A 26,497-nucleotide genomic window follows, 5' to 3' on the forward strand; every position below is an offset into this window, starting at 1 on the left:
TCTGTCTCACACAGACAAGTCTATCAAAGGATCAATCTGTATCCCAGAGAAAAACCCTAAAGTTTCTGTTCCGTCTTTTGATAATAATCAAGGTGAACAGGAACCAATTGATAATCCGGTCTTATATTCCCGAAGAAAAGCTTAGATAAATCAATCACCTCACAACAATCTTAATCGTATGGTAGCGAAACAAGATGTTGCAGAATCACAAACAATGAGACAAAGATATTTGTGACAACTTTTTATATCTTGCCTATCAGAGATACTAATCTCAAGCCAATCAATCTGATTGTACTCGTACGATAGAAGATGCAAGATCATATCACACAACTACGATAAAAGTAGTATCGGTCTGGATTCACAATCCCAATGAAGTCTTTCGTTAACCTGGTTTTAGAAGAATAAAATCAAAGGTTAAAGGAGAAACGACACTAGCACGCAAACTAGTATCACACGTGAGGTGTGGGGATTAATTTTGCAGAGTTGCTAGATTTCCCCTTATATAGTCTTTCAAATCATGGTTTCGCCTTGGTCACAAAGCAAACAATATCCACCGTTACATGAAAGCCTGATTTAGATTCAAGCTAATATTTCTCAACCGTTAGATCAAAAACTTAGATTCTTATACACAAATGAAATGCACGCTTCTAGGTTTGTTAACCGTACCCTAACATGTACATTGTTGGTTCAACAATAGTTAACCAAAAGGTTAGCCATAAGAGCATTTCATACCAACCATATTCTTCTTCACCATAACTAGTTCAAATGACTCAAATGAACTAGTTAGAGAGTTGTTCAATTTCAAGGAAATCTTACGTACTATACAAGACACAATTGAAGCAAAGATGATTTGATTCACTTGAATCGGTTCATGAAATTTATTGCCATAGTTAGCAATTTTCATTCCTTAGTCTTTATAAGTTTAAGTTCAGAAATCATCTTCAGATATATAACCTTCTTAAGTTCGCACACTAGGTTCGTGGACTTAAGCAACCTGACAGAGTTTACAAACTCCAGCAGAAAATATCGGCAAAGACTTTTCACCGGTTCGCGGACTGGGTTCGTGGACAGGTACTCACGCAACTTGTTTGTCAACTCCAACAGAATTTCTCGAGATGAGAAGTTCGGCAGTTTGCGAACTGGGTTCGCGGACTTGGCAACAAGCCATTCTTCCGGTTTCTCTTGATCAACAAAGTTCGCAAACTTTGGTTCAAGGGATAGGACTTATGCACATATGTGTTTCCACAATAATACTTATTTCCATCATTGGTTATGTAATCTAAACTCCCATTCCAACCATTGAAACATTCTTAGAGGACGTTATATAGTTGTTACACCATTTCTCGTCAAAGAAATTTGCAAAGTGATTGAAACATATCATGACTTTCGTCACTAGGTAAAGATAAACATGGTCGAAGCGAAACGCTTACTAACACATATTTCGAGATAAAGATAGGTGAGGTATACACGGCTCGAAATACCAAATGTGTACAATCTAAGTCTATATATAGCATACGACTTTTTGTCTCAAGAAGTAGGAGATAGAGTAGATAGACTTTTGAGTGACAAATAAGTTCAAATATTCACATACCTTTTTGTCGAGAAGTTCCACCGGTTCCTTGAGTAGTTCTTCTTCTTGTATGATGAATCGCCATGAAGTCCTTGAGCTCAACTACACTTTCTATCCTAGTCTGAGACTTAGATATAGTAGACTAGAAATCAAGACTTATAGTTTTGATCACTAACATTGACAAACATGCTTGAGATAGAAACGCATGCGAGTTCGACCGAGCAATGCTCTAACAGTCAATGTTAGTGATCAAAACTATAAGTCTTGATTTCTAGTCTATTATATCTAAGTCTCGGAGTAGGATAGAAAGTGTAGTTGAGCTCAAGGACTTCATGACGCGATTCATCAGATAAGTAGAAGAACTACTCAAGGAAACGGTGGAACTTCTCGACAAAAAGGTATGTGAAGACTTGAACTTATCTGTCACTCAAAATTATATCTACTCTATCTACTACTCTTTGAGACAAGAAGTCGTATGCTATATATATAGACTTGGATTATACACATTTGGTATTTCGAGCCGAGCATACCTCGCCTATCTGTATCTCTAAATATGTGTTGGTAAGCTTTTCGCTTTAACCGAGTTTATCTTTACCATGTGACGAAAGTCATAATATGTTTCAATCATCTTGAAAATTTCTTTGACGAGAAATGGTGTAACAACTATATAACGTCCTCTAAGAATGTTTCAATGATTGAAATGAGAGTTTAGATTACATAACCAATGTTGGACATATGCATTGTTGTGGAAACACATTTATGTATAAGTCCTATTCCTTGAACCAAAGTTTGCGAACTTTGTTGATGAAGAGAACCAGAAGAATGGCGTGAGCCAAGTACGCGAACTATCGAAGTTCTTAAACCCGAGAATTTCTATTGGAGTTGACAAACTACTTGCGTGAATCTAAGTCCGCGAACTCAGTCCACGAACCCAGTCCGTGAAGCGACGAAGTTCTCAAACCCGAGAATTTCTGCTGGAGTTTGTAAACTATGCCCGGTTACTTAAGTCCGCGAACCTAGTCTGCGAACTTGAGAAAGTTATATATCTGAAGATGATTTCTGAACTTAAACTTAAAAAGACTAAGGAATGCAGTTTGCAAACCGTGTCTATAAAAGTTCATGAACCGATTCAAGTGAATCAAATCATCTTTGCTTCAATTGTGTCTTTTGTAGTACATGAGATTTACTTTTAATTGAACAACTCTCTAACTAGTTCATTTGAAGTCATTTGAACTAGTTATGGTGAAGAAGAACATGGTTGATATGAAATGCTCATATGGCTAACTATTTGGTTAAATGTTGTTGAACCAACAAGTGCACACGTTTGGGTATGGTTAACAAACCTAGAAGAGTGCATTGTCAAGTGTGTATACCAAGCTAAGTTTTCGATCTAACGGTTGAGAAATATTAGCTTGAATCTAAATCAGGTTTTCATCTAACGGTGAATATTGAATGCTTTGTTACTAAGCTAACATTGATTGCAAACCCTGATTTGAAAGACTATACAAAGGAGACATCTAGTATTGTGCAAAACTAATCCCCACACCTTACGTGTGATACTAGTTTGCGTGCTAGAGTCGATTCTCCTTTAACCTTTGGTTTTCTTCTTCTAAAACCAAGTTAACGACTTAAAGACTTCAATGGGATTGTGAAGCCAGACCGATACTACTTTTATCGTAGTTGTGTGCTCTGATCTTGCATCTTCTATCGTAAGAGTACAATCAGATTTATTGGCTTGAGATTGATATCTCCGATAGGCAAGATATAAAAAGTAATCACAAACATCTTCGTATCATTGTTTGTGATTCTGCAACATCTTGTTTCTCTACCATACGATTAAGATTGTTGTGAGGTGATTGATAACTCTAGGCTGTTCTTTGGGAATATAAGACCGTATTATCAATTTGTTCCTGTTCACCTTGATTATTATCAAAAGATGGAGCAAACCTTTAGGGTTTATCTGTGGGAGATAGATTGATCCTTTGATAGACTTGTCTGTGGGAGACAGATTTGTTTATTGTCAAAGCCTGCGATTTTGGGTCGTAGAAACTCTTAGTTGTGGGTGATCATCTAAGGGAATCAAGTGCGCAGTATCCTGCTAGGATCAGAGGCGTAGGAGCGTAACTGTACCTTGGATCAGTGGGAGATTGATTGGGGTTCAACTACAGTCCAGTCTGAAGTTAGCTTGGAGTAGGATAGTGTCTGTAGCGGCTTAATACAATGTGTGTTCAATCTGGACTAGGTCCCGGGGTTTTTCTGCATTGCGGTTTCCTCGTTAACAAAATTTCTTGTGTCTGTGTTATTTCAATTTCCGCATTATATTGTTTTATCTTTATAATTGAAATAATACAGGTTGTGCGTTAGATCATCAATTAGAGTAATCCAACCTTTGGTTGTTGATTATCATTGATTGATCCTTGGATATTGGTCTTTGGTACCATCCAAGTTATTCTTTATATTTGATTAGAACTCGCAGTTCTTGCTTTAGTAAATCAAATCAAGAAGAGAAATATAAACTCGTTGACATACTTTTAATTGACTGAGTCTTGTTGATTCTCTTAAAAGTATATTCAAGTTTGTCCATACAGATTGCTATGCGAAATATTGGTTGGTGTTGTTAGACCCCCGCTTTTTCAAGTGTTACTAATACCTCTTAGATATCCTAATGCCAGATAATTGCAACCTATAGGTATTTCTGGAGGTTTAGTTCTTTTATGGAAAAATGGCTTTGTTTCTGACATTGTTAGCTGTGAAAATAATATGATTCATGCAGTTATCCAGAGTGACCCAAGTCAACAATAATGGTTAGTCTCTTTCATGTATGGATTCTGTAATTATACTAAGAAGAAAGAACAATGGGAATTCATTAAAGATATTGGGATCAATATTTCATAGCTTTGGGTTCTTCTTGGAGACTTGAACTTTCATTTGTTAGATAATGGTGTTTCTTCTTCTAATTCTTCATCTGGTGATGGCTTAATTCACTTTATTATTCAATAAGTTGGTCTAGAGGACATGGGATACATTGGAAGAGAACATACTTGGTCAAGTAAAAATAAAGGCACAGGTAAAAAAAGATCAAGAATTGATATGCCTCTAGTTAATGCAGAATGGAATTCTCAGTTTTAAGATTCTAAATTACTTCACTTAAGCCAGAATGGAAGTGATCATTGTCCCATCATGCTAGTAACTGATTATTCTCAGCCTAAATTATGGAAGCCTTTCAAGTTCTTCTTCATTTGGTTACAAGATAGAACATGTAAAGATGAAATAACAAAAGCTTGGGATAAGTCAGTTCAAGGTTCACCTGCACACAAATTCATTAACAGACTTCAGTATACCAGAATTGCTCTTTCTAAATGGAACAGAGAATATTTTGGAGATATTAACAAGAATGTTGATAATTTTCAAAAATAGTTGGATGATATTCAAGCTCTACCTTTCTCAAGAGAGAACAGTTTAAAAGCTGAGATGATCTCCAAAGAGTTGGATAAATGGCACCAGATTCAAAATGATTTCAATAAACAAAAATCAAGAGATAACTTTATCAAAGATATGGAATACAACACCAAGTATTTCCATACTCCAACAAAGAGGAAAAGAGCTAGAAACAATATTGACTCTTTAAAAGACTCTAAGGGTAATTGGGTCCATTCTAAAGAAGACATATCCTTGCTTCTTACCAATCATTTGAAGAACATTAGTACTTCTTGCACTCCAGTCATTGAAGAACATCATTATTCTCATATTCCATCTTTAATCACTGAAGAGGAGAATGCTCTACTTCTCACAATTCCAACTGATGAAGAGATTTTCAAAACTCTTAAAAGCATTGAAAATTGGTATGCACCTGGACCTGAAGGCTTTCAAGCAAGTTTTTATAAATCATAATGGAACACTGTGGGAGATGATGTCTGTGAAGTGGTTAAAAAATTATTCTCTTCAAAGCAGATGCCTAAACAACTAAATAAGACACACATCTCTCTAATTCCTAAAAAGAGTAAACCATGCACTCCTTCTGAATTTAGACCAATAGGTTTATGTGACACTTCTTACAAGATTATCTCTAAAATCTTAGTAAGCAAGGATGAAACCTTTCATGAATAGAATCATTTCTACATATCAGGCTGCATATGTGTCTGGAAGGTTAATAAATGACAATATTATTATTGCTCATGAACTTATACATTCTATGAAAAGAAAAAAAGGTGAAGGAGGATGGTTAGCTTTGAAGTTAGACATGTCAAAGGCTTTTGACAGTTTAGATTGGCCCTTCTTAATGAAAATTCTCACAAGTTTTGGTTTCTCTGAAGATTGGTGTCAACTAATACATCAGTGCATAAGCACTACTTCTATATTTGTGCTGCTAAATGGGTCTCCATGTGATGATTTCCAGCCAACAAGAGGCATAAGACAAGGAGATCCATTATCTCCTTATCTTTTCATACTAGCTATGGAGTGGTTTTCTAAAACTATGGTTGCTGCTCATCATTCTAAAAGCATCAAAGGAATTTCAGCTGCTAGAGGTACACCACCAATTAATCATCTACTCTTTGCAGATGATTGTCTCATTTTTACTCATGCTAATTTAACCAGTGTGAATAATCTCCTCCAAGTTCTGCAGGATTTTAGTTCTAAATCTGGTCAAGTCATTAATTTTGACAAATTAGCTATCTATTTTAGTAATAATTTGGATCCCAGCATTTATAACACTTTAAGTCAAATCTTAGGTGTTAAACCTATGGATAAAAATGAGAAATATCTGGGTTCTCCTCTCATCATTGGCAACTCCAAGGTCAAGGATTTTGAATATATTCAGTTAGCTTTTGAAAAAAGGTTAGGAAATTGGAAAGGTACAACAATGCATCAAGCTGGAAGAACAACCATGGTAAAAGTTGTGCTTAATTCTATTCCTACTTACCAAATGAGCTCTTTTAAAATTCCTAAAAAGGTTTTGAAGAAGTTAGGTTCCATAAAAAGAAGGTTTTGGTGGGGATACAAGTCTAACATAGGCACTAATCTAAATGCTTGGAAAAATATGTGCATATCCAAAGATCTTGGTGGACTAGCATTCAGAGAGTTGGAAATGTTAAATCATGCTTTACTTACTAAGTTATCATGGAGGATCTATCATCAAGAAGATAAGTTACTAGGTAAATTACTCAAGGCTAAATATTTTAAAAATGAAGATTTCCTGCACATTGGTTCTGAAAAGAACAATACTTCTTGGGTGTGGAAAGGGATTGAGCAGGGTTTGTTTATTATTCAACAACATTACAGCTTTGAAGTTAATAATGGAAAAACAACAAGAATCTGGATGGATATATGGATTATAGGAATGTCTGACAAAGTGGAGCCAATTGATCCTTCACATCTCCAATATGTTTTTGTTAGTGAACTTATCATAACTGAAACTAATAGTTGGAATTTGTCTCTTCTTAACACTCTTTTTGTTCCTGAAGTGGTGAATAAGATCAAAGCAATGCAAATTTCTACTTCAGAAGAAGATGTTCTTAGATGGAAACCTTCAAGAGATGGGAATTTTACAGTTAAAAGTACTTATAACAAGCTCACTGAAAATAGAGTTCAAAATCAGCTGGCAGTTAGTAATGTTCATAAGGAAGTGTGGAAAGCTTTATGGAAGATGATGTTGCCTCACAGAGTCAAACTTTTCATCTGAAAATGTCTTAAGGATGATGTTCCAAGAAGACAAAGACTATCTCAGTACAACTACATCATTGAAAACTGTTGCAATATCTGCAATCATCAGAATGCGTCTTTATTTCATCTTCTGATTTCTTGTCCTCATGCTAAAGCAGTTTGGAATTCTCTTAACATCAATATTGCTCAAGTCATAGAAAACTGTAAGAATGTCAGAGATTGGATCATTTCTTGGTTCTCACAAGTCAATAATTCAAGTATTGAAGACCTGGAGAGATGGAGGAAAACACTCATGGTAGCATGCTGGATTATCTGGAAAGAAAGATGTGACAGTGTCTTTCAAAATAAATCTCTAAATCCTGCTAATACTGCATCTAGAATTAATTATCAGTTAGCTAGTTTCAGTAGCATGAGTTGCACTCAGGTTATAAATAGGAATGTTGGATTAGATGTTACTTCATCTTTGGTTCATCTACATTCTAATAATACAACATGCACAATATATGTTGATGCTTCTTTTGATCATTGTACTAACAATTGTGGCACTGATATGGTGCTCTTCTCTGGTGCAGGTTGATTAGATTTTTCAATTGTTGTTGTAGTAATAAGATTCGAACTCTAAGACTCGTGAAGATTAAATTTAAAGATTTAATGAAAATAATAAAGTGCGGGTTACTGGGACTAGAATTTCACCGAATTCATATCATAAGGCTCAATTATTCATTCTCAACAATTATCGCTCAATAAAAATAACATCGACTCTTATTTTTCCAAAGTAGATTCTCAAAATATTAGTTATCAATCGTAAGCATGGGACATCAAATATTTAAGCAAGCAGGACCCATCAAATAAAATGATAACTAATTAATCAAAATCATAATTCTATTTTAATTTGTGCAAAAGTCATATAGAGAATAAAATCCATGTATGAAATTCAGATTCATCCGTCGACCCAGTGTAAGGGTTTAACTCCTCATATTGTAGACACACTCAAAATTTATTTTTATTGCTCAAAAGTGCTTACAAGAGGTGAAGAGATAAGAAAACTGATTTTCGCATTACAAAACTGTTACAATGAATATTACAGAAAACTATTGTTCTTATCTGTCGCAGAAAAATGTCGGTCTTGGTAGAAACAGTGACAGTTTTAAACGACAGACTACAAGCATAGTATGTTCTTCTTCTTCTTTTCTGCAGCAGCAGAAAAATCTGCTCTGCAACCCTCTGTTCTTCTCCCCAGTCACTCGATACTCCTCTATGATTCTCCAGAAAGTTATTTATATCCAACAGACCAATAATAACTCTAAGTTAATGCATATAATCCTCCATTGATCAATAATATTCTCGACTGCCATTTTCAGGAAATAATTCCTCATTCTCTTCTGTTTCACGCGTCAACACAGAAGCATGCACACTACAAACACGCTTCTTCCTTATCTCATTTTATGTTAAACTCTCGCAGACATACGCCAATCCTCTGATCACACATGAAATCCTGTGAAAATCTTTCTGTAATATCACCCTTCAATTAAAGCAACAAATGCGATATTATTTCATTCCTGTTTGAGTGAAATATATCCATTTACGCGTCAAATACTTCCCCTGTCAAGGCAGAATAAAACCCCACGAAAAATCTTCTACAAATCAGCACGTAACTTACAAAATAGAATCTCCAAAATATCTTCACCTCTGTCTTCTTCAAACCGAAAATATATCCTCCCTTTTACGAATCAAATGAAATTACCAGTCCTGTTTGACTTTGACAACTAATTTCTAACCAAAAGAAACGAGAGAATCTCACCAAAATCTAACCGAATTCAATCCAGAGTACATCGTAGATAAATAAATATTTCTCGCCAAATTTTGTCCTTTCTGTTTTCATCAATCGGTAATTATCCAGCCCAAGTTAACTGAATCAGAGCACATTACCATCTCTGTTTAGGCTATAGGAACGAACCCATTTGATTTCAAGCATTTAATCTCAATCAAACACCTCCAAAATTAAAACCCTAATTCTGCTGCCATTTTCCAGCCATTTTCTGATTTTGAATTTGGGAAGAAGATGTCCTCCCCCTAATCCTGTACGGATGTCCCTTTAGCACTTGCCTTATAGGGTGTAAATAGTAAGGAAGGTGTACCTTATCCAACATTGAGAATCCGAATAACACGTGTCCCCCGGGTGCAAATAACACTTTTTTCGAGCCAATTCTCCATAAGAGTTTATTCTTCAAAAACCAACTAAAACAAATTTATTAGAGAAATAATGAGTTCTAGCTAATGTATTGATGGGTTAAAATGCGTCGCACTTTGGTGCTTATCACAGGTCAAACCAAAGGATTCAAAGGCTCCTATGCAGATAGAGTGACAGATGCTGAAGCTGGAGAGTGTGTGGCTATATTGGAAGCACTTAGCTGGATCAAAGCTTCAGGGATAAACAATATTAATGTGATAGCAGATGCAAAAAATGTAGTTAACTCAGTTCTGTTGAATAATTATTTTGTTAGGTGGGAAAATAGGAAGCTGGTCAGAGATATCAAGCTTCTTATGAACTCTTTTATTAGTTGTCAGATTACTCATGTTAAGAGAGACAACAATAATCTGGCAGATGCTATTGCTAAAAAAGTGAGAAGAGAGAAAGATTCTACTGATGTCTCTCACAATGTTTTAAGTTGTTTGTAAACATTCTTAGGCGGGCATATTGAGCCTGCCAATATCTAATAAAATGTTTCTTGTTATCAACAAAAATACTAAATTTAACATGGGTTTAAGAGGACCGAGTTTACTCAGTGGGGAGTAAGCCGATAACTACCCTTCCAGGGGGCAGGACGGACCTATGCCTAGCATCAAAAAAATAAGAAAAACCACGTAGGATAATGTACATCTGAGGGCGTCCGTGAATTCTCTCAGCTGTATAAACCATAGTGCTTGCGCTTAGTTATCGGTCACTAGACTGGTTTTATCGTCATTCGTATTTTCCAGACGTTATAACGGAAAATATCTGAATGAAAATTGTTCAGTAATAAAACAAAAATTGTTCAGTAATAAAACAAAGGGATATTTTGACTTTGCGTCACAACAAAGTGATCAGAGTTGCGATTGGGTCACGCAAGAATTTTAATTAGAGTTTTGGTCACAGGACTGTTGTTGACCGTCTTGACCGTTACATAAATAATTTTATTTACATTTTGCTAACGGTGTTATATAAACACATCATGTGAACTTCACGTGCAAAAAAAACTAAGCTAATTTACACCTGCTCCAGCGCCACCGCTTCTCCACCAACTGAAGATGAAATAGATTAAAAGGACCCAACTTCTTATGAACCCTAAATCTGATCTTCTTTTGTTTCCAGTTCCAATCCCATGACCCAATTCTTTGTTCTTCTCATCATACTGGCTAAGCAGTTCATGTACAAAATCAGAGTTCTTTAGCGCTTTCACAAGGAAACCCAAGTGTCTTTACTTGTTTTCAATTACTTGCAATCTCACAACTTCGGACATTAACACACTGCGATCTCGTTTCATCCTATCAATTTCTTATTCTAATCCAAATTGTTTTAACACAAGGACGTAGTCCTTGTTGTTGCATGTTTTGAGATATATTTCTCCTCCTCCTGATGTACTTCAACACAATCACAATCAATAATTACAATCATGAAATTCGTCAAAATCATTGATTTAAATTTCTCCATTAGACATTCAATCAATCAACTCAAAATCATTAAAAAAGAAGAAACAAACTAATATACCGAACCTATGAAGAATCCTAATTTCAGGGATTTTTAAATTGAATCAACAAAATCAACAAAAATTGCAAAAAAATCCAGTGGGATTCAAATCAAACCAATTCACCTCTTTTTCCTTTACTACCATCAGATTCAATTTTACCCCTAAAACTATTCTCAACTTGATACCAAAAATATTCAGTTCACCATCATAATCAAATTAAAAAATTTCATGATTTCATTCAAACCCAACTTCCCTCTTAGCATAATCTACAAACCGTGACTCATGTTTCATTATAAACCTTATTAACAGGTGAAGATCCATCAATAGCAGAATCAGACCAAAATCAAATCCTAACCCAACAAAGAGGATTTTTTTTCCTTTTTCCCCTTTTGAGTTCGAGTAATTGAGAAATTGAGTTTTTAGTAGTGCCATTGTCAGAGATATTGAAGAAGAAGATGAACCAATTTTTATGAACACTAATTCGCAGCGGAAAAAGAACTGTTTTTGAGAGAATCAGAAAGAGAATCGTTGGGAGGAGAAAGAGAACGATAGGGTTTTTAATCAGGGCTGAATTGGGGGCCATGGAAACTAATTGGGGGTCAGGAAACCCACACAAAAAGATATACAGGGCTTCCAAAATGATGGTGAAATGATTATTTTACCCTTCTCTAATAACTTCTTCTCCTCCCATTCTTCTTCTCCTCCGCTCCCTCTCTCCCACTGTTTCCCGTTCCATTAACGATTTCTGAGAAAAAAAAGTCTCACCGATTCATCGTCGTAAGTGAACTAAAAACCCTTAATCTAAGTTGGGTTTGTGTTTTAATTTGATTTGTTGATTGAAAAATTAGGTTTTCGACTGCAAAATTGCAGTTACAGTTCCAGGATCGTCAACCACGGTTTTTTATTGCTTAACGATTTTTGATATGCATGTTGAATTGATAAAAAATCGTTAACTATTAGGGTGTAGTAGATAACGACCCTAAACCTGGTTTTCTGCCCTAGAATAGTGTCGTCTAGGGATTTCTAAATCGTTAACGATTCTTCTCGACGACCTTTTTTAAATACGAACGACTCTGTCTTATGCAGAACCACCTCTCTGTCCCTAGTGACAGAGTCGTCAATATATTTCTAAAGCATTAACGATTCTTTGTTTGACAACCCCTTTATGAAACTAACGACTCTATATGATACAAAATTTGTTCCCTGTTCAAAAAATAGGAAGGATTGTCATGTCAAATGGTTGTAGTCGTTAACTATGTTGAAGGGTCGTCATGCCAAATTTTTGAAGTCGTTAACGATGTTGAAGGGTCGTTTGGTTTTATAAATTTTGCTTGCCGACCCTTGATTTATGAAATGGCTCGCTAGGGTCGTCAGTATATAGGAATGCCTAATTAACGACCCTAAGAGTAACATCTTCAGAGAGTAAAAAGTTTTAGAGTCGTTGGGTTCTAAACATATTAAGTTAATGACTCTATATGACCTAACTAGCTGGAGTCGTCAATTATATCACACTTGGTTGACGATTTTTCATAACCTGCAAAAGTTGCAGGTTTGAGTCGTCAAAGGCTGTGTCAAGTAATTGACGACTCCTTAGAGTCGTTCTTTTATTACCCTCTCGACTTAACGACCCTTACTCTGAGTAGTTGCATAGTGTACATGAATCGACCACTTGGGGCATCATTCATACAATTTGAAGAGTATATGAAGTTTACCTGATTGTTTTGAGCTTCGGGTTCTTCATTCTGAGGATTGGTTCCTTTATTTTGAGCAATATGATTCCTCTACTCGAATCCCCCCAAAACTCAACTTCTTCATCTCCACAACACAAAAACACAATTTTTCTTTTATCAAAATTTTATCCCTAAATCTGATTTTAATCTAATTAAACTAATTAACAATTAATTAACTTAATTACCACTAATGATTTGGGGTAGTTTAGCCATTTAAAAAAGTTAGGGATAAGGGATAACTCCCAATTACAATTTCATGACCTTTTTTGTCCTGTAGCTAGGGGTCCCCAATTATTTTTCCAGGGCCCCCAATTCAGCCTTGTTTTTAATCTCGGCTGTTTTTTTTATTTGGCAAACAGAAGTTATATGGTTTGGTTGTAAATAAATCAAAGTCTAATATTTATTTGGTTATTTCCTTGTTTAACTAACTTTGGTAACGGTTAACACGGTCAACAGTATCCTGTGACCCAAACTCTAATTAAAATTCTTGCATGTCCCAATCGCAACTCTGATCACTTTGTTATAACCCAAAATCAAAATATCCCTAAAACAAATTTTGAGGTTTGTTGTCTTTACAGTTTACACCTATGCTCCTATGCAAAAGCTAGAACCTAATTATTAATTGTCTTTACCAAACAAAAAGGTGCCGAAACCCCAAATCATAAAACTCATCGCCGGAGGGTTTATTCACTTCCTTTCGGCAATTCAGTGAATTTGGTTCTTGTTTAAGCGTGTTTTTGTCCTGTATTTGGTACACAAAGGAGTAGGAGTGGTAGGGTGTAGAAATGGCAGGAAAAATTTCTGCAGCATCAGCTAGGGCTCATACAAGAAAATCCAAACAGAACAGTGGTTTCAAAATTCCATTTGGTGAGTTCTTGATTCCATTCAAAGTTTAATGAATCTCTTTGAATGTATGTTCAATCAAATCCTCTAGCAACCATGTTTACTATTGATTACATTTGTACCTGATTCTTAATTTTCAACTATAATTGATTGATTTTTAATGGGCAATTAATACTCTCTTCAGGTATGTTTAGGACAATATCGCTAGTTTTCCTAATGGGGTTTGTTGCATATGCTTATCAAGCAATTCAACCTCCACCACCAAAGATTTGTGGCACTTCAGATGGACCACCAGTTACAGCACCTAGAGTTAAACTCAGTGATGGAAGACATTTAGCCTACAAAGAACATGGGGTTCCCAAAGATGAAGCCAAATATAAGATTGTTTACATCCATGGGTTTGATTCGTACAGGCTTACGAACATACCTCTGTCTCAAGTACCTTTTGAATTTCATTTATGCCTTTATAGATTTGTTTAGTTGAATTTATAGTCGTACGGTGATTACAGGAACTTGCGAAGGAGCTACAGATATATATATATATATATATGGTGACATTTGACAGACCTGGGTATGGAGAGAGAGTGATCCAAATCCAAAACGAACTGAGAAGGGTATTGCATTAGATGTAGAAGAGCTCGCTGATCAGTTGGGTCTAGGGAACAAATTCCATGTACTTGGATATTCTATGGGAGGTCAGGGTACTTGGGGCTGCCTCAAGTACATCCCTCATCGGTATAGTTTCAACTCGAATATTATTTTTATTAAGCCTGGTTTGCAGACTGCCGAATGGTGTAGTTGAACTGAGTAGTAAAAAGTGTATAGTCTGTGAACAGAAAAGCACATTATAATAACTCACAATTGATAAAAGTAAGTAACATTGATGTTAGTCAGATTCATGGAATGACCAATTGAAAGTCTGCTTTCTGCAAACTGAAGCAAGTAGTAAGGAAAAGGTGTGATTGGAATTGTTCTGCTGTCACAACATCTGTATGTTATCCGACAGTGGTGCCGGTCTAGTTTGAATCTCTCTCAAGTGAGAACCCTGGAATACTTGCAGGTTAGCAGGAGCAACACTAGTCGCTCCAGCTATCAATTACTGGTGGCCTGGGTTTCCTGGCAATTTATCAAAGGAAGCATACAAAATGCAACTTCTGCAAGACCAATGGACTCTTCGAGTGGCTCACTATGCCCCATTCCTCACCTATTGGTGGAACACTCTGAAATGGTTTCCTGCTTCAAGTGTTGCATCCAGGGACCATGCTATTCTCTGTTCTCAAGACAAAGAGCTCCTTCCTATGATTCCTTCGGTAGATAGGGTTAATAGTACTGAGAATCTCATAGAGTTCTCACGTGTGTCTGAGTGTGTGAGAAATGATCCTTATTGGCTGAGTGTGAGCTGTCCACAGCCTGTCCTGTTCTAACATCTCTTGTCTTAGTTAGGACATGTATAAATGTATGTCTGTGTAGTTTTCAGTCTGTAAGAAAGAAATCAGATTCTTGTTTTTCAATCAATACAATGTGTACTACTATGGTATCAGATAAAGCTTCCGCAATAGCCATTAATGGTGTTCAACCTATCAACCAATTTTCAGATCTATTTTCTTCAATACAATCACAACTTTAATCAATCATCTTACTTCAATTCAATTTTTCAATCTATTTTCATTACTTTCTTGTTTGTTCTTTCAATGGCAGCATATGAATCAAGAATCTCTCAAGTTCCTCTCAATCAAATTTCACAAATACTCAGTTACAAACTCAAGGATGACAATTTTCTCACCTGGAAATCACTTCTTCTACCACTTCTGCGACGTTACAGAGTCAATGGTTTTCTTGATGGATTTTTACCATGTCCACCTTATCTGCTTAATAATGGCGTCAATCCTGGTTCTACAGCTTGGCATGACGATGATACTACTCTTGTACTCTGGATTCAGATGTCTATCTCTGAATCTGTAATTCCATATGTTGTTGGAGCTGATTCTTCAAAAGATTTATGGGATAATATTGATTCTAGGTATGCAAGAAGCTCCTCTACACATTCAATTCAACTTCGTCTCAAACTTCAATCCACAAAACTTGGGTCAGGTACAGTTTCTAATTTCCTAAGTGAAATCAAGAAAATAACAGATGAATTGTTTGCTGCTGGTTCACAAATTCATAATGATGAATTGGTAGTTACTATACTCAATGGGTTAGGCCAAGATTATAGTTCTTTCTGTACATCTATTCGTATTCACAATCCACCAATCTCTTCAAAGGAACTTCATAATCTGCTTCTTACTGAAGAAATAATTGTTACAAATAAGCAAAAGAACTTACTTACTGAGGCCAATTCAAAGGCTTTTGCTGCTACAAGACCTTTTGTTCAAAATTATAGAAGTAATGGCAGAGGTTATCATAACTCTTCAAGACCTACAGTTCCATATTCTGGATACATTAGACCACCCCCATCTTTTTATCCAAGAGGTTATTCTCAATTTCAGATGCATTCTGCTTCTACATCAACATCATCACCTCATTTCAATCCAAGACCTCACTATAGTTCAGCTCCTTCTTCTTCTGCTCCACCACCAATAACTGACAAGATTTGTCAGATCTGCAACAAAACTGGTCATCTTGCTTTGGAATGCAGACACAGATTAAATTTTGCCTATCAGAACAACTATACTCCTCACAATCTCAGTGCCATGCTTGCTACAACCAATATCATGGGTGAAAATCCTTGGTATGATGACTCTGGAGCAAACAGTCATATCACTAATGATGAATCTGAATTGCCTGAAGCAACATTTTTTGAAGGGGCAGATGAGATTCAAGCAACTAATGGAGAAGGTATGCCAATTACTCATATTGGTCATGTGTCTAAAACAGCTTCTTCTCATTCTTTTAATCTAAACAATGTACTTCTTGTTCCAAAATCATCTCAAAACTTATTATCAGTGCATAAATTCACTAGTGATAACAACTGTTCTATTACCTTTGATTCAATTGGTTTTGTTGTTAAGGATTACTCAACTGGGAAGATCATTTTACAAGGACCACATAAAGGAGGATTATATCCAGTGAATTTTTCCAAGTCTACTAAGAATAAAGCTTTCTTTAGCAACAAGAATTTAGCTTCAGTTTGGCATCAAAGGTTGGCTCATCCATCATTTCAAGTACTTCAAAAAGTGTGCAGAGATATGCAACTGTCTAGTTTAGTCAAAACACCACTATTTTGTAATGACTGTCATCTAGGGAAAAGTCATAAATTGCCTTTTACTCTATCTTCACATAGGGCTCAATCTCCACTAGAACTAGTGCATATGGACTTATGGGGTCCTAGTCCTGTAATCTCTTCAAGTGGTTTCAGATATTATGTTAATCTCATAGATGACTATTCAAGATTCTGTTGGATATTTCCTTTGTCTGAAAAGTCTGAATTCAAAGATATTTTTCTACATTTCAAATCTATGACTGAAAAGTTACTGCATACTTCAATTGTTAAAATCAGAACTGATGGAGGAGGGGAATTCATAAATAATGCACTACAAGAATTTCTTAGTATACATGGAATTATTCATGAGGTTTCTTGCCCTCACACTCAAGAACAAAATGGACTGGCTGAATCCAAACATAGACATCTTGTAGACACAGGGAGAACTTTCTTAATTCAATCAGGTCTGTCAGAAAATTTTTGGGTTGATTCTTTTCATACAGCCAATTATGTTATTAATAGACTGCCTGTCAGAAGTTTGGATTACTTATCTCCTTTTGAAAAGTTGTTTGGACAGAAACCAGATTATTCCTTCTTCAGATCCTTTGGTTCATCATGCTTTCCATGGATAAGGCCTTACACTACACATAAACTCCAACCAAGAAGTGTACACTGTGTTTTTATTGGTTATAGTTCTATGCACAAAGGATACAGATGTTTAGATATCAAAACAGGGAAAGTATATGTCTCTAGACATGTAGTATTTAATGAGACTTTCTTCCCATTGAGATCTTAAGATACAATACTTCCTGACATTATAAATTCATCAGCACCAACTGATACTGCTTCTACAACTCCATCTTCCAAGATATCTGCACCAACACCTGCAACATCAACCTCATCAGCTGCATCTATTGATAGTTTTCTACTAATTCTTCAAGCATTGTCAAGCCATCTGATGCATCCACTACAACTATTTCTGAACATACTTCAGCTCCTGGTATTTCTTCACTGGCTAATCCTCACTCCATGGTAACAAGGGGTAAAAGAGGTATTTTTAAACCCAAAGTTTTTAATACAAAGTATGTTCTATCAGCAAACTTTACCTCAGATATTCCACCACCAACACCTACCTGTTATTCTAAGGCAATAATAATACCTCAATGGAAACAATATATGGAAGAAGAACATACATCCCTTAAGGATGCAGGCACATATACACTTGTTGCACCAGATCCATCCTATAATGTTGTAGGCTGTAAGTGGGTATTTAGAATCAAATATAAGGCTGATGGTTCTTTAGATAAATGTAAATCTAGACTGGTGGCCAAAGGGTTTCATCAACAAGAAGGAATTGACTACACAGAAACTTTTAGTCCTGTAGCCAAACCAACAACTATTAGACTAATCATTTCATTGGCAGTTCACTTCAACTGGGTAATGAAACAATTAGATGTTAGTAATGCCTTCTTACATGGGGATTTAGCTGAAGATGTTTATATGCAACAACCTCCAGGCTTTGTTGATCCAACCAAGCCTCATTATGTATGTAAACTACATAAATCCATATATGGTCTGAAGCAAGCTCCCAGAGCTTGGTATGATAAATTGTTACAAATTATTCTCACTCATGACTTCAAACCCTCCTTAGCAGATGCTTCCTTATTTGTTCAAAAGTTTGGATCAAGGATTACAGTTCTTCTGGTCTATGTAGATGACATTATTATCACTGGGAATTCAACTGAGTATATTTCTCAGTTTATCAATCACCTTAAGACATACTTTCCTATCAAATACTTGGGCTCTCTTCATTATTTTCTTGGTCTTCAGGTGAAAAGAAATTCAGACAACCTTTTTCTTAGTCAAACTAAGTATGCCTTGGGCTTATTGGAGAAATTCAATATGACTGGTGCTAAACCCTGCAGTACACCAGTCTCACTCTCTACTTCACTCACTGCTTCAGCTGGTACTCCATTAGCAGATCCAAGTGAATACAGATCATTAGTGGGTGCTCTACAATATCTTACTTGGACAAGGCCTGAAATTAGTTTTGCTGTGAATCAGGTATGTCTTTATATGCAAGCTCCTACTGATCAACACTTTATTGCAGCCAAGAGAATTCTAAGATACATCAAAGGCACCATAGATTATGGTATACTATTTTCCAAAGGTCTTCTTACATTACATGGCTTTAGTGATGCTGACTGGGCAGGATCAATTGATACAAGAAGATCTACAGGAGGTTTTTGTATATTTTTTGGTCCTAATCCAATTACTTGGTCTAGCAAAAGACAAGGTAGTGTCTCAAGAAGTTCCACTGAATCAGAATACAGGTCTCTAGCCAATACCACAGCTGAAATTGTTTGGGTTTGTCAGCTACTCAAAGATCTTCATCTCTTGCTTCCTGCTCCACCATTGATATCTTGTGACAATCAAAGTGCAGTTTCTCTGTCATCTAATCCAGTATTTCATAGTAAAATGAAACATCTGGCCATTGATTATCATTTTGTCAGAGAACTTGTTCAGAACAAAAACATTCAGGTCACGTACATTTCAACTTGGAATCAAATTGCAGACATTCTTACCAAGGGACTGGCAGGACCAAGATTTTCTACACTCAGAGACAAGCTGAAGGTAATTTCTAGTAACAACCTCCAGCTTGAGGGGGGCTAATAGTACTGAGAATCTCATAGAGTTCTCACGTGTGTCTGAGTGTGTGAGAAATGATCCTTATTGGCTGAGTGTGAGCTGTCCACAGCCTGTCCTGCTCTAACATCTCTTGTCTTAGTTAGGACATGTATAAATGTATGTCCGTGTAGTTTTCAGTCTGTAAGAAAGAAATCATATTCTTGTTTTTCAATCAATACAATGTGTACTACTAAGGGTATGTACCAATTCTTACCTTTTAATTTGCTTGAGTTCCTAAGCCCTGACTACGAGTCGAAACAATGACAAATCTTGCACTTAGAATCTGTATTATTTTCATATTCTCTTGGAATTTCTTTTTATTGTGTGGCATTGGTATGAACTATGAAGGCCGATAGTGACCCTACTTGTTCTTGCATTCTCAGACACCGGTAAGGCAGCAAGGTGAATTCGAGTCACTTCATCGCGACTTGACTGTTGGTTTCGGAAGATGGGAGTTTGATCCTATGGATCTTGAAAATCCATTTACTGACAGTGAAGGTACAGTCCACCTGTGGCATGGAAATGAAGATTTATTTGTACCTGTTAGTCTGCAACGATATATTGTAGGAAAGCTCCCATGGGTTCACTATCATGAATTAACAGGCGGAGGACACTTGTTCCCTTATGCTGCCGGTATGAATGATGCCATCATAAAGTCACTTGTACTTGGAGAAAAGAAATAGAGCCAAGGCACTTGTATTAGGAGAGAAGACACGGATTAAGCGAATTCTTCTTGTTATTCAAGGGTACATTTTGGTGGTATTGTTTCCAAGTTGTAAACTAATCAAGTACATGAGTGTGAGACAAAATGACTGCACGTAACATCATCTCTTTCTTACAATTAGGTTGCATGCTTTTTATAGGACGCCCGATAGGGGATATAGGAAAGGGACAAAAACGGGATCCAAAGGGTCACCCCTTATCTAAACATTTTAAGTAATTTTTAATCTACCTCTCATTAATCAGGATTAGTGATTAATAATAATTAGTAAAATCTTAAGATTATTTGATAAATGATTAGTGCGTATTATTATTTGTGTTTGGTTGAATGGGGTGAGAGTAGAAGGAGGGAAAGCAAATTTGAGAGGGAAATTATTTTGGTGAAAATGGAGGATGATTGTGAAGAGGGAATTGTTGCTAGGAGATTGAAAATTTGATTTTTTTTTCTTTGAATCCACCATTTTTGCAGCTGAAAAAGCTTGGTGCCGGCATGGACGTGGTATGAATACCATGACGGAAGCAGCCATACCAGCATGGTATTCATACCACGTCCATGCCTGCACCAAGCTTATCAAGGGGGTCTGGGGGGGTTCGGGGGGCGTAGCCCCTCCCGGCTGTGTTCGACTTGATAGGTCAGGTCGCGGGGTCTAGAGGGAAGCACCCCCTAGCAGAGTGCGAGACAACATCTCGTAGAAACTTTTTCTGGTTTTGAAATTCAAAACCTATTCCGTTTTTGAATTTTTTCTGGTTTTCATCACTTCCGGCACAATTAGTTAATTCTCGAGCATGCCGGCACATTTTTCCGGCATAGTATGTTGCTTAAATTCCTATGCCGGCACACGATGTAAAATATCCAAAGAATTGAAATTTTTTTCACTTGACTACCGGCATTTATAGATTTCTATCGAGCATGCCGGCATTTAGTTACGACAATGAATGTTAGTTGTCGATCATGCCGTCACCGTTTGCCGGCACGGTTTTCATCAATTCCGACATGGTCTTCATCACTTCCGGTGATGTAAAAAAAATTATTTCCAGCATGGGCTTCATCACTACCGGCATGGTCTTCATCACTACCGACATGTCTTCATCACTACCGGCATGGTCTTCATCACTTCCGACATGGTATTCATCAATTTCGGCATGGTCTTCATCACTAACGACATGGTTTTCATCACTTCCCAATATAAAAAAAAAATCGTTTTCAAAGTGAGGAGCCGACAGAGAAGGAGATGAGAATTTGAAAGGGAGTGGGGAAAATTTAGAATTTGAAAGAGAATGATGAATATTTGAGTTTCAAATCCCTAACCCTAAAAGAGATTAATAAGAAGTGAAGATGGAAATGGGGATATGATTTTGTTTTTTATTTTGAGGGAAGGGTATTTTAGTATTTTCATACCCAAATATCCCTTAACAAACACTACTGGTTGGGGGAAGTAATTTATATCCCCCAATTGGTTTTTATATTCCCCAATCGCACGTTCATTTTGTACAGTAGAAACTCCATTAATTAATACTCGATTATTTAATAAACTCTCTTAAATAATATTTTTAGCCAGCCCTGAGTTGGGGACAACGTGCCAAATTCACAATTCACTAAAATTATTAAATAATAAATTATTGATTACCTATGTAGGCACCATATGAAATATAAATTAATAATTCATTATATATTCAATATGCTAATGGTCTGAAAAATGATTCGATTGTCTTCTATTTATTTTTAAAATCAATATTACATTGAATTTCATCTCTAATTTTTCAAATCATCGTAAGAACTTTTTGTGTTGTTTTCTCATAACTCAGCAAGAAATTATTTAATGTGATTACCGCTTTAATAACCTCGTTTCGTGAAGGGGGGTCTATTGTAGAACTTTCATCATCTTCTTTCCCATTTTTATCAGTTCTCATAACGCTCTCAATTATTTCTTCACCAGTCAATAGTTGAGTAACTTCGTTTTTCTCCGGATATTCAGGACATCTGGACATTCAAATTATTTCTTCATCAGTCAACGATTGCGTAACTTCATTTTTTTATCCGGATATTCAGGACATCTTGACATTCATTGAATTGCTATAACCCAGCTTTTCGATCAAATTTTGCAAGTCTTGAGTGATTTCACCGTCTAAATGTCAATCCAAATTGCCTGAACTTGTAATATTTGTTGATCGAATTACAATAAAGCAAAGTGGGAGATTGAAGGGTGCTTGAAAATTTTAATATTCTACGATTTTTAGAAAATAATTATTTTCTAAATACTGATAATAAATTTCTCTATAAGGTAATAAGATATTAACCAATATATAAATTAATAATTATTGATTTATCGGTTAATTAATATCTCGCTTAATTTATAAATTCTGGTGGTCCCAACAACATTAATTTATAGAGTTTTTATTGTACATGTCTAAAGCAACAGAAATGAGGAAAAGTTGAAAGAATTCTTTTGTTTTTTTTGCTGTACATTCTTGGCTTGTGCTCCTATGTAACTGTTTTAAATTCTAATATCGCTGGAAAATTTGGAGACAACGCATAGCTAAAAAAGAAAAACGAGTAATATTAAAGCCATTTCAATCTTAATTTCTACCATAGAGCTATGCAGTACAATATATCTTTGAATGAGGGATGTAGTTTCTGTACAAGAGCATTGTTGTTTCCCTCCAATTTATCGTTGAATGAGGGAGAAAAAAGCAGAAAAAACAAAAAGAAAAAACAGAAAAAAGTCTCACTCAAAGAGATTGGCAATACTTAAATGAGGGTTTTCGAACCACCAGTCAAACTTCTGGTTGGTAAATGCAAAGCTAGCAAGATTATGCGCCATATAGTTCACGTCTTTCTTCACGAAAGAGAATTCCACATCCTTACACTGCTTTTGTAAATCTCTGATCTGAAAAATCATGCTTCTTAATTTCCAAGGAAAGGAAGAAGTTTCATTTTTGATAATTCTGACGATTATTTGAGATTCACTCTCAATGATAAGGTCATCCTGACTTGTCTTCAAACCCAATTCAAGTCACAGTAACACGACCCTAGTCTCAGCTTCCAACGGGCTTGATAGATGATGGCCAATGGTAGTTCCTCCTTTAAAGGAGTGTTGAAAATTACTTTCCGCTGCTGCACAGGCTCCAGTTCCACTAGAAAAATCCGCGTCCACATTGATCTTAACTTTGTCAGGAGGGGATGGTATCCATGTAGGAACATCTTCGCTTCTCTGTACTGGTTTTGTTTAAATCAGAACCACCCTTTTCACCAACAATCCTCCTACATAATGCATGCTTTTCTCTTGTATATCTTCAAAGGCAGTTTGCCATTAAAGACTTATTTATAATCCTCAAAGACCACCATAATTCTCTACACTGGTTCCTTCTCTTTAAAACCTTCCTCCAAATGTTGCTGAGTGAAACAGAACCAATAGTGAACATCCCTAATGATATTCTGGATGTTCGGAGTCTTACCTTGGAAGGTCATATCATTTCTAGCAAGCTAGATATCCCACCACACACAACTTCTCATTCTGAAAGCTTCGTAGTTCTTCCTTCCGCCAACCAGATAGAGATAATGTTTTTATGTCGTTTAGCCCATCTGGATTTCCTTTTACCCTAAATGAGAGGTACTATACTATCTAATCCTATTCCGAGACTTGATTTTGGTAGACTAGAAATCAAGATATAGTTTTGTGCATTTAACGTTGACAACAAGCTTAAGATAGAAAAACTTTCGAGTTCGGCGGAGCAGTGCTCTAGCACCAGTTACTTACCTAGGAATGCTTGTGGGAGCTTTATATAGGAACGTGGTATTTTAGGATGTAGTGATTGGTAGAACACAAAACAAATTAAAGTTGTGGAAAGAATAATTTTTTAACAAAAGCTAGTAGAGTAACATTGATATAAACCATTCTTGAAAGTCTACCAATCTACTATATGTCTATGTTATACTTACCAGCTATAATGGAGAAAAAACTGAACATTATAATACGAAAACGTTTATAGGGTGGTAATAAGAATGAGAAGCGACTAAGTCGAGTATCACGGAAAAGGTTTGTAGGCCTACTAACCCAAAAATGTTTGTAGGCCAAAGAATTATAGTGTTATTTGAGAATTATAAATAAGTCTTTAATGGAAAATTGCCTTTGAAGAAATACAAGAGAAAAGTGTGCATTATGTAGGAGGATTTCTGGTGAAAAGGGTAGTTCTTATACAAACTTCTATATGAGTTTTGCGTAAAGATGTAGGTCAGTGGGACTATGCAGGTTCGCTGGATTTAAATCATATACCTCCAACGGTCATAATTTTCTTTGCAGTCTTTGTATTTGTGAGGAGAATACAATACACACATATTCATAAAAAGATCTATATAGAAGGAGCAATCTCCATTTTCCATATAGCTTCTCATTGCATGGGTTGGATGTCTTTGGCATAAATTTGATCAATCTTAGCTCTGTATAGAGATTTGACATAAAAATTTCCTGTTTTTGTCATCTTCCACTAGATTTGATCATCTTCATCGGGGTGAAGGATAGCATCCATGGTAGCTTTACCTTCAATAGGCGTGAACCAGAGATTTATTTTTGGGATATTTCATTCCTTATTATCCAGAAGAAGATGTTCCACTAACAAAAGGTTGTTAGGGAAGTTGCCATGCTTTTTGTCGGATGTGCGGGTGTCTTCCCATATGCTGATTCTTTTTCCATTTCCAACCCTCCATATGTTGTGGTATTTTATATCATTTATTCCCTTCAGAATGTATTTCAATATCAAAGAGTCTCCAACCTTGGGTTTAGTATCCATGTTAAGAATATTCCTTACTAATAAGTATTTTGCATCCATGAGCTGAGACCAAAGAAAGTTCTTGTCTTTTTCCAGGCGGCAACTAATTTTTGTGATCATAGCACTGTTAAAGTGTTTCATGTTCATGAATCTCAGACCACCCAGATCTTTTGGCTTGTAGACAACATTCCAAGCTTTTAGGTAGTAGCCTTATGGTTTGTCTATGTCCTTGCCCCATAAAAAGTCCCTTTGAATCTTGTTTAATTCCTGACAAGTTTTTTTTTTGGCATCTTGAAACAATTCATATGGTAAATGCTAGAAGTAGAAGTGAAAGTGCTTATAGGAGTAGCTCCGCCTGCTGGAGTTAGAGGGAAATTCTTCCAACTAGCAAGCTTTATCTTGAGCTTTTCAACACAGGATTTGAAGGATAAAATTTATATTGATTCTATGCTGAATAAAGGGGAGATAAGGTAGTTATCATTTAAGTCAAACATTTGAACTCGCATGTTGCTACTGATGTTGAGACCTAAGGTGTCCTCAGTATTATTACTGAAGAAGACCCCAGATTTTTTGGAGTTTATAAGTTTCCAGCGATTGCAATGAATATTTTTAAAATATACACCAAGTTCTAGATTTTAACATTATTAGCTTTGCAGAAGACCATGTAATTGGTAGGCCTCAAAGATATTATATTTAAATGCAAAACATTCCCCGGCAGCGGCGCCAAAAACTTGGCAGGCCTCGAAAGGGTATAGAAATTATGCGCAATGAAAACGGGGGCCTACAGTAATACCGCAAGTGCACGGTCGTCGGTTGTAGCTCGTGCAAGTACGGGTCGATCCACAGAGATCGGGTGTGTTTTGGAAATGTTTCTAACTATTTTGGTTTCTAAATTTGCTATTATTGGGCTTTGAATACCCTTTGGAACTGTTGGGCTTAATGGGTTTTTTTTTTTTTTTTTAACAATGAAATACTTTAGGTCTTGGGCCTGTGAAGTGAACTGAGCCTTGGACTCAGTTGGTTTGGTCTTGGGCTTTTGAGTTTAGGCTTATGGATTAAGCCCACAGGTTGGTTGAATTGGGCTTTGATTTTTAATGAACTGGGCTTCAACTTTTGGTTCAAATCTGGGCTTAGTAACTGTGGACTGGGCCTTAGCTTTTTGGAATGAGCTGAGCTTTGGGCTCAGTTGGATTGGCCTTTGCTTGGCTGCAGGAAGCAGCAGCAACAACAGCAGCAGCAGCACAAGTGCTGCACAGCAGCAGCAGCAGCTTGGCAGGGGCAACACAGAGAGGGCAACAGCAACAGCAGCTGCAGCAGAAGTGGCAGAGAAGGCAATGCAGCAGCTGTACACAGGGACAAGAAAAGAAAGCAGTACTGCAGCACAAGGCAATGCAAGTAGCAGCAAGAACAGCTGCAGCAGTGCAAAGAAAGAAGACTGCAGCACAAAAGAAACAGCAACAGCAACTGCAGCAGAACAAGCCAAAGGAAAACAACACAGTGGCAAAGACCTAAGCCACAGAGCAGTGCAAGCAAAAACTAAACAGCAGGGCAGTGAACTAAAGAAGCAAAAGAGTAGCAGGGCAGTGGA

At 36.4% G+C, this 26,497-nt stretch overlaps 1 pseudogene; it reads left to right on the top strand.

Annotated features, from left to right (window-relative positions):
* The first annotated feature begins 13,345 nt into the window (after positions 1-13,345).
* Positions 13,346-20,246, top strand: LOC113322735 (annotated as a pseudogene).
* Positions 20,247-26,497: the final 6,251 nt, after the last annotated feature.

Source organism: Papaver somniferum, chromosome 11 (genome assembly GCF_003573695.1).
Source record: "Papaver somniferum cultivar HN1 chromosome 11, ASM357369v1, whole genome shotgun sequence".
NCBI lineage: Eukaryota > Viridiplantae > Streptophyta > Magnoliopsida > Ranunculales > Papaveraceae > Papaver > Papaver somniferum.